General features: G+C 42.1%; 1 protein-coding gene across 4 annotated transcripts in view; it reads left to right on the plus strand.

The window, feature by feature from the left end:
* Nucleotides 1-237: 237 nt before the first annotated feature.
* Nucleotides 238-14,901, plus strand: part of GATAD2B (GATA zinc finger domain containing 2B) — an 85,579-nt gene continuing 70,915 nt past the window's right edge. The window contains exon 1 of one of the 4 annotated variants that reach the window (XM_043502260.1): nt 238-385. The gene's annotated coding sequence lies outside the window, so the exon portion shown is untranslated. The remainder of the gene's footprint in view (nt 386-14,901) is intronic. The other 3 variants (XM_043502256.1, XM_043502259.1, XM_043502255.1) reach the window with 3 other exon arrangements.

Genomic DNA, 14,901 nt, shown 5'->3' on the forward strand with positions numbered 1-14,901 from the left:
GCCCTCCGACATGTAATAGGGCCACAGGGTACCCGGATGTCCAGGCTAAGAGACCCATTAAAGGCGCCCCACGGGGCGCTTTTGCCGCCTCCCAGTGGTCGCGGCCTACGCCAATCAACGGTGCCATCAGCCAGTGGGAGCTACAGGGCGGGCGTCGGGGTGTAGCCTCCATTTCGATTGGTCTACGCTTCCGTCGGTCTGTCGTCTCGACCAATAGGCGTCGTTACTCAGGTCGGGAGGCGGAGCCGGTGCGGCGGGCCCGCGGCCCAATCAGCATCATTGTTTGTGGTGGTGCCGGCTGCCGCTGGTGTCTGCGGCGCAGCGTCTGCTCCGCCCGCCCGGCCCGGCCTGAGGGGAGCGAGCGGGGCCGCCGCTGCCGGCCGAGGTGAGCGGGGCTGGCCGGGGGGCGGCCCTTCCCGGGGAAGCGGGCGGCCCGGCCCGGCGGGACTGGCCGGGGGGCGGTTAGGCCGGGCCGGGCCGGGCCGGGCCGGGCCTGGGGGGAGGGGCAGACGCTGGATTCGGAAGGAGACGACGGCGGGGCGGGGCGGTGGGCCCGGCGCGGGGGCGGGCGTTGTGGCCGCCTCATGCTGGGGGGGCGCCCGGCCCCCCCGGGGGAGGAACGGCCCGGCTCGGCCCCCCCGGGGGAGGAGCAGTGACTAGGCTGGGTGAGGAATGGAGCGGGGACCCCCCCCGCCTCCATTCCGCCCCTCGCACCCCTGGGCGGGCAGCGGGATTCCCTCCCCTACAGCGCTTCATTGCTAGGCGGGGCGGGGCGGGCCGGTCCCGTCCCCCCCTTTCTGAGCTGTTGCCATGGCGCCTCCCCAATGGGTGCGGGTGTGTGAGCCGCTCGTTTCCCCTCTCCCAGGAAAGCTGGTTGTCATCGCTCACTGGGGCAGGGTGACATGGCGGGGGGAGGGGGAGAGCCCCTGGGGGGGCTCGTTCTCCTTCGCCTCCTGCTGCCCCGTACAGGGGGGTCTCTGGGAACAATCCTTATTTTTCTCTCCCTCCCATTGCGCTTTCCGCTACTCTCCTGTCTCTACGTGGAGTGTCTCTTGAAAGCCACCTTCTCCTTGGAAATCTAGGGTCTGCTGCCTGACGCTTTCACCATCCTCTCCCTCTTCATGCTGTTTCCCCACATTGGAAGTGGGAAGGGAGAAGGCAGTGAGCCAAGAACACCTCCAAACACATGCTTTCATGTGGTGCATTGAACAGAGAGCCCACTAATTGCCTTTTTCTCCTCTGCCCAGGTATTGCTGCCTCCCCTGTGGGTGGTCTGAGCAGTAATGTCCATGCCCATGTTTCCTGTTTGGGGTGGGGGGAAGCTGCACAACGGAGAGGGTGCACTGAGCTCTTGGCTTCAGAGGCCTCCTCAGCCTAGATTTTAGAAAGCCCTGGAAGACTCCCTCTTCCCAAGAAATTCTCATCCTGGGCTTTGGAAATTTGTGTGGTGATGGTACAGCCTCACCCGATTCCCTAGGAGAGAACATTTTATTTGCAAGCAGATTAAACCACACTGTCGTCCTTCCTGTGCACCCAGTCTAAAACTTCAAGTCTTGGTTTTGAGGCTTTGAGCAGTGGAGGGGGTGTGTTGTGGGGAGGGGGAATTTAGAAGAAAACAGGGGAGAAAGAGGCATCATACAAATGCTGGCTTAGTGTTCTGCAGTTTTGCATTCTACTTGCTTTGCATACCCCCAAAAGGGAATTTTTAGAGCTGTGCTTGGATACTGACAGGCTGGGGGTGGAGTGGGGCGTTCGGGTGGGTGGCTGTGCCCTTGTTGAAGATGATGTGGGAGGTTGACTCTTATTTTGCAGCAGTTCTGGAGGGTGGCTGCAACAAACAAGCATTTAGGGAGGACAGTGATTTTTAAGGATCATACATGACTGATTGCAGGCAAATGAGTCTATTCTGTCCTCTAACTGTGCATGGAGTAAAGGACTGATTGAGCTCTTTATTAATCTAGGTGCTTTGGGAAGGCTTCCCTCCCCTGGAAACCCTATTTATCCAATACAGTTCTGCCTTCTATGTTCTGCTCATGTGAATAGCATGTTTTGTTTTAAATGGACAGTGTCCTCTGTCATTAGTGACAAGAGTATTTCAGTTCGAGAATCTTCCTGTAGGTTTTGGTGTTGATTGATAGACTACTTGAGCTTCTTTTAGCCAGGTGGTAAAGGGTGCTGCATGTACCATAGAAACAAAGGTGTTTGGGCCCTATCCACCCTTAGGTCAAAACCATAGTGAAAACATATGTAAACATGGTTGTAGCACATTGCACCTAGTACAGCTGAGATCCTCTCCTGGACAGCTGTGTAAGGAATCCCTTGTGTGTATGAGCTTTGATGTAGGCATGTGTTTAGGGTTGATTGCATCCTTGGTCTCCTGGCTGGCTGAGAGGTAGCAGAAAATGGAGGCCCTAGGTGCTCAGAAGGTCTCTTTGGACTGATGATCTGGTTTCTGACTAGCTAAGGCCTTCAAAACCAGATGGAACCTCTGCTTCTCTGCTTTCCTGATCACGTGGTTGTGTGAAACTGAATGTGACATGCAGCTGACAGGGAGCATCCATCTTCGTGGTACTGTGGTTTGCCTTTACCTAGCATGGTCTGACTTCCTGTTTAGCTATCTAAATGGTATCTGAATTCTGATATTTGACTTGGAACAACTGTTGTTGTTTTTTGTTAGGCTCTAGGCTACTCAAACAAGAGTTGTGGCTCTTCATGTCTCTACTTAAACACTGTTAGGAGCAGCAGGAGGATACATGATTAAAAGAATGAATTTAAATTTTGGTGCTCTTAGAAGTGTCTTGTCTGCCTTTTTGTATCTACGCCAATGTTTTCTTCTGGAGAGGAGACATGGTGCTTGAGAAGAGCATATTTAGAAAATGCACAGAGTTCTGGAAGTGTATTTTCTGGATGCAGTCTCTTGATTTCTTTAATCTGCTTTGCAGTTTTAAAAACTGACGTTTTTTAAAATAAACACTAGCCCGCTCATTATTTACGGTTCCTTTTGTTTTTCCTCATTTGCTAACTGTGTGAGGCAGTGTTTACAGCTAGGATAAGACTTTGAACATGTTTCTTTTTAGAAGCCCAGTTTGGGAGAAATGCAAATCTTTGTCTAGCAAGTAGCCACTCTGCTCCCCAGCTGGTGGGAAGAACCCTGTTCGAAGTAAAATGAATCTTGGGCCAGCCTAAGCCATGGGGAGAAATGTTTAAATTGTAACCGCTGTCAAAATGCCTTTTTTGTTTTTTGCTTCCAACAGCCCGCAGAGGATGGACTCTTTCATATATTAATAAAAAAAAGACCATTGGTTCAAAAAGTACTGTTCTACTTTACGAGTTGCAAGGTGCCATTTAAAGCTGCTCTTATCTAATAAGGATTGAACTTGAAGCTCTGCATCATGTTCGTATTGAGGAACAACAGCAAAATGTTTCTGTTGAAGGGGGGAAAAAACCCAACCCCTGGCTATAAATCTAATCCCAGTGTAAAGCTATCCACCTCTTGCTCACAAAAATTCAACCTATCAGACAATGCCACATGTAGTTGCAGTTTTATAGCATTGGATAAATCCACTCTAAGATGCATAAGAAACTTTCGCACATAACTGCAGTACGTTTTCTTGTGTCGAAACCTTGCTGGTACTTCTATATATGCATGTGAAGAGCGTGTGTTTTATTGGCTCCTTTTAATACAACTTTCAGAACACTTCCAGCAATCTCCCTGTAAAAGGGACAGATTCCTGGTTACATCCAAAACAATATAAGAAACATCCTATTCTTGTATGTTTGGTCCTTTACCTCAGGTTAGTGCAGAGATGCCCAATGTAAGAGTGCTTGCATTTCATTTTGAATAATTTCTCTTGCATGTATATTGCATAGTGTATCTGCATGGTGTAGCCTTTGAAACATGCAGGATGATGGATTGCCATTCTACAAACGTTTTAGTTTACATCTGCTCAGTGTGAGATACCAAACAATGGCTCTCAGAAAATAAAATGTTGTTGTATTGTTTCCAATATTTCTTGCATTCGCTGTTATCTGTGTAACTGTAAATTGTTACTCCTAATCAGTTTTAAACATCAGCATAATAGTTGGAGATAATTTGGCAATTTAAAAAAAAAAACTTGATGAATTTTTCCTTGCCACCACATACCAAACCTTTTATTGTTTAACAAGTGTTAGATGAGGCAGTCGGAGAGCCAGAGAGTCAATTTCTGTAACACTAGAATAATGGGGTAGCTCTCTACGGCTATTTCTATATTGACTCTGTTCTGAGATTGTCTCACTATTAAAAGAAAAGGAGTACTTGTGGCACCTTAGAGACTAACAAATTTATTAGAGCATAAGCTTTCGTGAGCTATAGCTCACTTCATCGGATGCATTTCCGATGCTCACGAAAGCTTATGCTCTAATAAATTTGTTAGTCTCTAAGGTGCCACAAGTACTCTTTTCTTTTTGCAAATACAGACTAACACAGCTGCTACTCTGAAACCTGTCTCACTATTGTTAGTGCGAAAGCAGTTAGGAGATGGCAGTGGTCACTGGACCATTTTAACCACTGTGTAGCCTGAACCTGTTGAAAGGAGTTCTGCAAGGAACAGGAATGAAAATGCATGGAGCTGTGCTGGTGTCAGCAACAGTCACATGTTTTCCAGGAGGGGAAAAAAATATTTCACTAAATATTGTGAAAGAGCAGCCAGTCTTGGCATAATATGTGCCTGCTTGAAGAGGTGGAGTTGCCATGCTCATCTGAGTAGTGGGGGAAAAAAAAACAATTTTTTGTAAACCTTAAGGAACATTATTATTTTGAAAATGGCATCTTAAAGCCCTTGTACAATGTGTAGAATCTGAAATATTTCAGTTCCTAAATCAGTATGATGTAAGAATCTGAGTCTTGTATTTGGAGCTTGCCAAGGTATTGCTTTGGAATCAGACGGCATGCAATAGTAGTGTTCTCAATTCATCTAAACTTGTGCAGTGTGCTCCAGTGCTATTGGGGTGGACTGCCATATTTTTACAGTGACAACACTATTTCCGGAGCAGTGATGTCTCTACGGGAAAGCTTTTTACTGCTGCTGGCCTGGGCTTCTCTCTTCTTTCTCTCCCTGAGTGTCTGGTGTAATTGAACTCCTGCCCACCTTCTTTCTTTTGACACAGTGGAAGCAGGAGAGTAAGGTTTCAACTCTCAGTGAATCTGGGCCAGGAGCACAAAAACTTCATTTCCGGAGAGATGCTGGTGGCCCAGTGAGACAGCAAATCTTTCAGCCTCCATTCCATCTCTTGCACAGAAGGTAGAAAATCTTTAGGGATGTGGAATTGGAATGTTTCTTTTTCTTATGCTGTGGAGATTAATGAATATAATGTTTAGCTAACCTAAAACAGAGCTGTGTACCTCATGGTAGTTCTGGTGCTTCCTAGTTATTTAAAAATAACCCAGGGCAATGCTAATTTTTCCCCCCCCCCCAGCATTCCAAACTTAATAGAACATACCCAAAGGTGTTACTTGTGTGGTGGATGCATGAGCTGGGAAGTGTTTTAACACTCCTTGGAAACGTGGGCTTCAAACACTGCTGTATTATAAGTACAGTGGATTTGACTTTGACAAATACAGTGCTTTCCTCTGTTAATGAAGCAGGGGATACAGGTTGTATTGACATTGTCATGCTGTGTATGTCTAGGCCGCAGTCCTGTGTACCACTTTACTCACATAAGCAGGTCTATTAACTTCAATGAGACTATTTACATTAGTAAAGTTGTATGTGTTGTAAGGTCGGGATCTTTAGTGTGGATGCCCGTGAGGTTATTGAGAGGAGGAGGGAGGGCTGCTTACAGTTGTAGTTGTGATGCTGGAAGGTTCAGTAGGAAACTTTGCTGCCAGGCTTGGTGTCTTCCTCATGTAGTAAATAACTCCTTTGAAGGCACTCTTTGTCCTGTGCCATCTACAACTTCTCATCCCAAAGCATCTGTACAGACATGGGGATAAGTACACCAGTGCTATTCTGTCTTCTCCATGGTTTTTCCTCATACTGTTTGAAGGTATGAAAGCTTTTCTCCTTCGCCAACAGAAGTTGGTCCAATAAAAAATGCTACCTCACTCACCTTGTCTCTCTCGTATCATGGGACCAATATGGCTACAAAAGTGCAAACCTTAAAATCTAGTCAGCTTAAAACAAGGGAGCATTAAACTGGCTATTCACAAAGCAGTATCCAGAATATGGCTGAAATCTTCCTGAATAAGAGTAAAAATCAGCATTTGGAAATTCAAGCCCATATAAATGTAAGGGTGCTAAAAGAATCATTTACAAAGCTTCTGTCTAAAATTAGAATGAAGAATTGTTTAGAACTGCAAAGGAATCTAAAGAACCTTAGGGGCCTTTAGCAACTTGAGAGTCACTATGACCATTGACTATCAATCATAAGGTCGGGTCTAGAATCTCTGGGTAGACACATCCATTCTGCTTTATTTTTCATTGAAGTATTTAAAATTTACAGTGTTGGCTGGTATGTTCAGTTAGGTGGTGGCTAAATGGTTTAGTAGTTTGTGTATAATGTTGGATCCTCTCTGCTTACCTCATTTGTGGGAGTTGGCACAGCTTTGGGGATAAACCTTATTAAATGACTTGAGAAAGCAATCCCAGTCCAATACTAACAATACAGTAGTCCTCATTTACAGTGTCTATGGGACCTGTCTCATTCCTCGAAGTTGAAGTATCTTGCAGGATGACTGAAAGAGTCACAAGGGGGGAAAAATACATTAAAAGAACATCAAGGCTGCAACAGAAAATGAAAGCCAAAGGAATTCTCAGTTAGAGATTAAATGAGCTGTATCTCCACCAGTACTCAGCCCATGGGAGCACTAAGGAAGGAGTGGAAGATACCCCATTGTGTGCAGAGGTATTGGAGGAGATGTGGCAGATTTCATCCTTAGCTATACGTTTCCTTGCTTTTTTTTTGGTTTTCATCACAGCTGTTGGTATGGTCCTGGCAGTTTTTCCTATGTAAAATTTTCATTACTTTTTTTAAAAAAGGCAAAGATCATTCTGTTCAATATGTAAACGTACTGTACTTGGGTGGCGTAAGATGTTGCTGGTATGTGATTTCTCTGAGCAGCATGCTTATTGTCAGAGCTGTGTGTCAGTAACTGGGCCAGTAGCTATGTTAAAACAGCTGAGAGCCATTGTGGACATGTCCTGTTCTGAACATCTTTAGAAACAAATGTTCAGGGTTTCAAGCAACTGCCTCTGTAATGCATGCATCCTGTAAGAATGTAATGGATAGTCCAATGGTGATAGAAAGGAGTCTGTGCGAAGAAGTAATATGAAGGGTACTGGGGGAATTTTTAAAATGTATTAAATGGTGATAAACCAATACTTTGTTTTGTGTGGTATGCACTCCCCTTTCTGTTCCTGAGGAGAGAGGCAGTTTGTTCCATTCTCTATCCCCAAACTTATTTCTTCTGGGTTTAGACTTCTGAACTCTGTGCAGTTAAAGGGCCCCATCATTATGGTACCAAGGGAACAGACTTGCGGTAACTAATATAGGCTAGAATTTGTATTACTAAATGAATTTTGTGAACACAGTTAACTCTCAGATGGCCACGTTGACGTTCTATAATAAACCTCAGGAATGATGTAATTCCAAAATATAAAGCAAAATACAGACCAGCACAGAATGACAAAGCCCACCCTTTCAGGTGTGAATGCCTTTAAGTAGAGGGTGCTTCGGCAGAGCCATGCTGCAGAGACCTAGACCTTGGAGATGGCTCCGTCTGGGTGCTTGATCAGGTCATCCATGGCACCCTATATGTTGTAGGTGAATGAGATATGCCTGTGGCCATCATATCATGGCACCAGACCTGTCTCCTTAAGCTTTATCAAGAGAATGGAAAGGCCTCATTCCTTCTGGCAGAATATGCCCAACCAGAGTCTTGTCTGCCATTCAGGAAAATGAGAACTACCCATTATTCCTCATTCGCCGCCTTGTCTCTGGGTTCTGATTGTTGTCATTCATATTAAATATTTAATAATTAGACTAAAGCCCCTACATTTTTCAGTATGTGCAGATAAAGCATGAAATAGTGCATATCGTCAAAATTAATCTGTGCTGTTTTATTCAGATATTGAGGTGTATCAAAGCCAGAAGTAAAAGCCAATAATTTATGAAATAACTGACTGAGGTTTTTAAGAGACTGAGCTGGTCTAAAAATTCTACATCTGTCTGAAAAGTCTCTTTACACTTGTTAAAAGGAGGAGCCAAAATTACTGTATCTAAAAGAGATTGGAGAGGCCTGGAGTGTTTTTTTTTTTTTTTTCCAGTTTGTATATGGTTGGCTTCAGTGTTTCCCTTGTTGCAGTCAGTTGGTCAGTTTCCTGCTGCTTGTCTGGGTCTTAAGCACAGCCATCCACAACAGAGGAGAGGGACACTTGTTTATATTAACTGTGAGAAGCTCACAATTGGCCTGAAGACTTTGGGATAGGTGTAATATCTGAAACTATTTTAAACTTTAAAATGGATGATGTCCTTTCCTTTAATCCAAAGAGTACACATTTTAGGCCCTGATACCACATTCTGACCCATGTAGGCCTGCACTCATGTGGAGTCCAGTTGAATTCACTGGGTCTTCATGTGGATGCAGGGATCTGAGGCCTCAGGTTTCATGAGACGATCTCACTGTTGCAGTGTCATAAGTGATCCCATAGCAACAAAAATGTAAAAGTTACTGAAATTTATTGCAAGATCTTTATTTCCAAAGAGGAGGGACTGCAAGTTGACAGTAGGAAGGGAATAGAAAAGCCCTCTCTCCATGCTGTCTATCTCGGGTGATGGCTTCCTCCATCCAACTATTAGCCTTTTGGAGCGCTGAAGTGCATGAAGAAGGGAAGGATACATGTGACCTTCCAAAGAGAGAACAGGATTAATCAACAAGCAGACCTTCTAATTTCAGCTTTAGTCTCTCAACTCCTTTGGACTGGCAGATGGAAGAATGTTTGAGCTGTGAAGTCTGTTCTCAGATGGATATGCTAGCCTTGTGGAGACAGACCAAATGTGTCTGAATCCTAGTTGGCCCAAGTCTGGGGTGGCACTTAAGCTTTGAAATTCCTTGTAATTCTTTATTTTAGGGTGGTAGCAGATAGGAGCATCTGCCCTTTTCCCAACAGACGAATCCTAAGAAATGGTGATTAGACTAAGACTCCAAACAGGATGGATTTGATTTAAATCAAATTGATTTTAAATCACTAGTCAGGAAGACTCGGTTTAATTGTGGATTTTTACATAAGTGCATTCTCATTGGTTGTTATAACCTTAATACATATTCTTCACAACTCAGATAGATGTAGGTTTCATTTTTACAAGGTACACACTATACATTTTTAAAATGACTTTTATTTTGAAAACTTTTCAGATTAGTTTTACAGCTATATCAGAAAATTAATGGTTAATTCATTTGCCAAAGGTATGAAGTCACTGGGAGGTGAACTATCTCTAATTCAACAGGTTAACATTAATATTTGGATGATTTTCTTGCCATGCTGTATTAGGAGGAGAATATCACCAGACAGAAAGTTAAATTGTTTTATTTAACTAAAACAACAATGTTATGTATTCAACAGCAAACATATAATTTAACAAAACAAGCATCTGAATTTTGAATTTAAACGTTCACTTTTTTTAAAAAATTAGGGTTTTTTTGTTAATTGTTTTATAGAAAACAATTATTTTTAGAAAAACAAATTAAGTAGACTGTCAGCTAGGTCAACATGAGAAACTTAAAATATTGACTTCTGCACTCTAACTCAGTCCTCTTCGCCTTCATTTTCCTGTTTGTTCATAATCTGGAAAGAAAAACAAGCTTTCCTGCTTTTTCAGGTCCCAAACAATTTCTCAATTTGGAATGAATTAGTCCAAAGGAAGAAAATATTCTTTCTACACCGGCAGAAGAAGCTACTGCTGTTTAAAAGTGAGATGATCACTTTAACAGTCTCTGAATCCAAGTGTTTAAGTGACTTCTACCAGTTCACTGGTGTGACTTTTTTTTTTTTTTAAAACATCAGCAAACATATATTTCTTGAATGGTTCTTATTCCCAAACTGGGGGTCTCTTACAGCTTGCTGCCATTATAGGTTTTCCCTTCTAGTGAGAGAATGGTATGGTAGATCTCAAATCAATGAAGGCTACACAGACCTCAATACTTCTGGAACATGCTGCTCAAGCAGTTTCACTTTTGTTTCTATTGCCTGTCCCTCCCTTCTCATTCTTATCTCCAGACTTCTTCTCCTTGTCCAGATCGATGCCGCCCCCAACAGACTTCTATTCATTGAACTTTTTGAAACTTTTCACTTTTAGAGAGAGGTAAGGGATTGACTCTGTGTACACATTTGCAGAGGGACAATAGGGTTGAGGTCTGTTATTTCTCTCCTCTATATTTATTTAAAAACATTTTTGCTGTTAACAAGCATGTTATTTCTGGAGACACGAATCCAGTTTGAGAACTGCAAAACGAAGCATCTCTGATGGTATCTTCTAGACTGAGCACCAAGTCCCATTGGGTAGATGGAAGCATTAACCTAAATCTATACATAAGCCCCTGGAACCCCATGAGATTGCGTCCCTAATCCATGAACTATTGGAACTCATTTACAAAACTTGTCTTAAACATTACGTTAATATATTGTCTTGTACTATAGAATTAGAATTGATGATCCCTATTCCATGATGAGATATCTTTCAGCTATAATGTATCTTAATTAAAACTATTTAGATAGGTTTTTTTTCCTCAAAGCATTTTATCAGAAAAATCTGATAAAAAATCTGATTTAATTTTTTTCTTTTAAATCATTGATTTTTATCCACCCTGACCCCAAAGAAAAGGAGTAAAAACCTAAGCACTCCTTGAATTTGTGTTGGTAAAATAATCTGCTTGATTTGTGCTGCTTTGTGATCCCCTTCTTTCCTTTGTCCATCCCAGAATACCTTTTATCAATCTTTTCCCACAAGGAAACAACTTGAATAGAGAACTCAACTCCAGTAATCTTGATACTGCTGCTAGGCAAGGGGGCATGTTTTGCTATGGTTAAAAACAGCTCTTGCCTAAAATCTAAACTCCCCCCCCCCCCCCCAAAAAAAAAAAACCACAACAAAAACTATTTAATGTAAGTTTTTCTCATTAACATCTTTGAATGGGCATTGCTGTGTGAGGCGTCATCGTGAGATTGTACAATGCAGTAGGCTAGTGGTATTGAATGGTGATATTTAATACATTCAAGGAGTGTGGGGGACATTAAGTGAGATGGATAACTTCAAATTCTTCAGGAGACAAGATTTTTACTGCTGACTAGCTCTTGGTTTAACAGTTTCCTTCTTTTTCCTTGCCCGACTGCCTAATACGGTTTGAGAAAAAAGATAATTCACTTTAATAAATTATAAAACTTGTTTCATTGCAGTGGGTCTTCATTTTTTTTTCTTCAGCAGATTTACTGTTTGACTAGAATAAAATTCACTTAGATTCCCCTTCAGAGACTAAAACTACTTGCCAGTGAGTTTGGGGGAGGGTAGGAAGTGGCATGTGAGTATGGTAAGACACGCGTGTTATGGTGATCGTAATGTTTTGGAGGGTTCAGATTTTCTTTCACTTTGCTATTTAAAACTGATATGTGTGTTGTTGTTTGGATATCTTGTCTTTGCTTTCCCATTTAAAGTCAATGAAAATCGTGTACAATGTATCCAGAGGCAAAGCAGATCCATAAAATTTAAGAAACTGTTTAATCGAATGTATGTGAAATCTCTGGAATATTATACTTTCCATTATAAATTCTGGCAGTTTTCTGTTCTGTTACCTAATGGATTAAAAGGATTTATGAAAAAGTTATGCCTCTTAACCTTAATACTATAAGTAATTTGATGTTTTAAGCCATTGGGAAATCTTAAGTACTTTCTGTAAGGAGTAACAATGCGATATGTTTGAACCAAATTCCCTTTGTTTTTGTTATATGGCTAAATAAAAGTCCTCTGTATGGCTTTCGGGTGGTGGGGTTGTATCTGCCATAGGCTTGTGTTTAGATCAGAATAACTGACTTAACTTAAAAGTTGAGAGTATCTTCTCTTTTTAAACAGTGTCTGGTAATATTCACTGAGGCACCTGGGGACTCTAATGTATTGGGGGTAGCTTGTTATATGTGCAGGTGAAGATTATTACTCCTGCGTTTGGAAAGATATTGTCTGTTTGCTAAATAAATTTACTGTTCTGATTTAATGTGAGCTGTGGTTATGCATGTGAGTTTCTTGAATACATTTGTAACAAGCCAGAGATAGTAATCTTCAGATTTTGTTTGTAAAAGGAAATCTTGAGTGAAAGGAAATCAGACAGATGCAGACTTTCAGGAAGTTTCAAAATGGTTGCTTAGTAATAGTCCCTTGTTGTTGAATAAGTCCAAATCTTATTCATTCTCCTCTTCCCGCTCTCCCCCCCCCCCCCCCGACACCCAATGAATCATTTCTTAACTTACTTGCTTGTTAAAGTCCCTGATTCTAATTTAATCTTGGAGACTTGACAGTTTTAAATACCTACTAGTGCAATGTGATTCTGAATAGGTATTTCAATAGCTTATTGTGTCAATCTTCACAACAATTTTCAACAAACTAGCAGCAGTATGGAAGAATGTGGCACTGAAATATGCACAGATAAAGTCGATGGAGTATCTCTGCTTTGAATTCAGGGGCATCTTTTCTAGAACTCTGCTTAGTTTAATGTAACACTGTATATTTACTAGCCCTCTAATACCTATAGCAAGAGCACATGAAAAGGTGTGTATCCATTACAGTACCTTGAAATAGGAGATTCTGGGACACTTTAGGACTGCTTTAACAAAATGTCAGTTTCTGATTTTCTATTAATCTAACTTAGTCTTAAAGTAGTTCAGTGGTTTCGTTAAGGCTGAATGTTTCATTGAGGTTTGGACTCTGTTCAAGTGGAAAAATGGGTTAAAGCAATAATGGGAGGTCCAGACCCTCACTAGAGATCACTGAGGGACTGGTCCTGCAAAGTGCTGAGCATCAGATGGTGGTTCCAGACCTTCCTGTGGGGTGTTGGAGCCCCCACCTTCTGATGGGTTGGTGGATGGGCTTCCCTCACACAATGTCTGACAGGCCAATGCTGTGACTCCTTGCTTTGTTCTAGTTTCTCTCTAACTTCTTGTTTCTTTTTATGATGATGATGATGATAAACTGCTCAAGATAGTTAAGACCAAAGCAGACTGTGAAGAACTTCAAAAAGATCTATCACAAACCTAAGTGATTGGGCAACCAAAATGGCAAATGCAATTTAATGTGGATAAATGTAAAGTAATGCACCTTGGGGAAAAAATAACCCCCAACTATACATACAATATGATGGGGGCTAATTAGCTACAACAATCAGGAGAAGATCTTGGAGTCATCATGGATAGTTTTCTGAAGACGTCCACGCAGCGTGCAGCAGCAGTCAAGCAACGAGATGTAGGAATCATTAAAAAAGGGATAGAGGAATAAGACGGAGAATATCTTATTGCACTATATAAACCTGTGGTACTGCCACATCTGAATACCGTGTACAGTTGTGGTCCCCTTATCTCAAAAAAAGATTAGACTGGCATTGGAACAGGTTCAGAAAAGGGCAACTAAAATGATTAGGTTTCAGAGTAGCAGCCGTGTTAGTCTGTATTCGCAAAAAGAAAAGGAGTACTTGTGGCACCTTAGAGACTAACAAATTTATTAGAGCATAAGCTTTCGTGCATCCGATGAAGTGAGCTGTAGCTCACGAAAGCTTATTGCTCAAATAAATTTGTTAGTCTCTAAGGTGCCACAAGTACTCCTTTTCTTAAAATGATTAGGGGTTTGGAACGGGTCCCATATGAGGAGAGATTAAAGAGGCTAGGACTTTTCAGTTTGGAAAAGAGGAGACTAGGGGGGGATATGATAGAGGTATATAAAATCATGAGTGGTGTGGAGAAATGTGAACAAGGAAAAGTTATTTACTTGTTCCTGTAATATAAGAACTAGGTGCACACCAAATGAAATGAATGGGTAGCAGGTTTAATAAACAAATAATAAACAAACAAAAGGAAAGTTCTTCACTCAGCGCACAGTTCAACCTGTGGAACTCTTTTTGCCTGAGGAGGTTGTGAAGTCTAGGACTATACAGGGTTTAAGAGAGAACTGGATAAATTCATGGAGGTGAAATCCATTAATGGCTATTAGCCAGGATGGGTAAGGAATGGTGTCCTAGCCTCTGTTTGTCAGAGGTTGGAGATGGATGGCAGGAGAGAGATCACCAGATCGTTACCTGTTAGGTTCACTCTATCTGGGGAACCTGGCATTGGCCACTGTTGGTAGACAGGATACTAGGCTGGATGGACCTTTGGTCTGACCCAGTGTGGCTGTTCTTATCCCTTCTGGCCTTGGAATCTATCAAATAGCCATAGCTGTAAACTAACTTTTTCAATTGGGTAACAGTCATAAAAATATTCCTGTGCAGGTAGGTACATTAACACAGACTAGTAACCAGAGTCCATCATTTTTTAATTGAGATCCAGGTTATCTTGGATATTAAGAACTGGTGGGGTAGGGAGCTCCCATTAGCATTACAGTGTAATTGCTGAGGAGAGAACAAGTCCAAGGGCATGTTTAAGTCAATAAATCCTTAATTGCATTTTATTTACTGGGGAACTTCATAACTTCAGGGTGGCTAACGCCAGACACAAATTGACCTCAAGTCTGTGTGAGGTGCTTGTATTCCAGTTGTGATTTCCTCTTTCGTTTTTCTCATTCCCAAGTCCTGACCTACACTGAGCTGCTTTTTTGCTGCCTGTTCCTGTTTATCCCCATTCTTCTGCTCCATTCTGGTTTGGGGGTAACACCCAGTTATTGCATAATCAG

This window comes from Dermochelys coriacea, chromosome 24, assembly GCF_009764565.3.
Source record: "Dermochelys coriacea isolate rDerCor1 chromosome 24, rDerCor1.pri.v4, whole genome shotgun sequence".
NCBI lineage: Eukaryota > Metazoa > Chordata > Testudines > Dermochelyidae > Dermochelys > Dermochelys coriacea.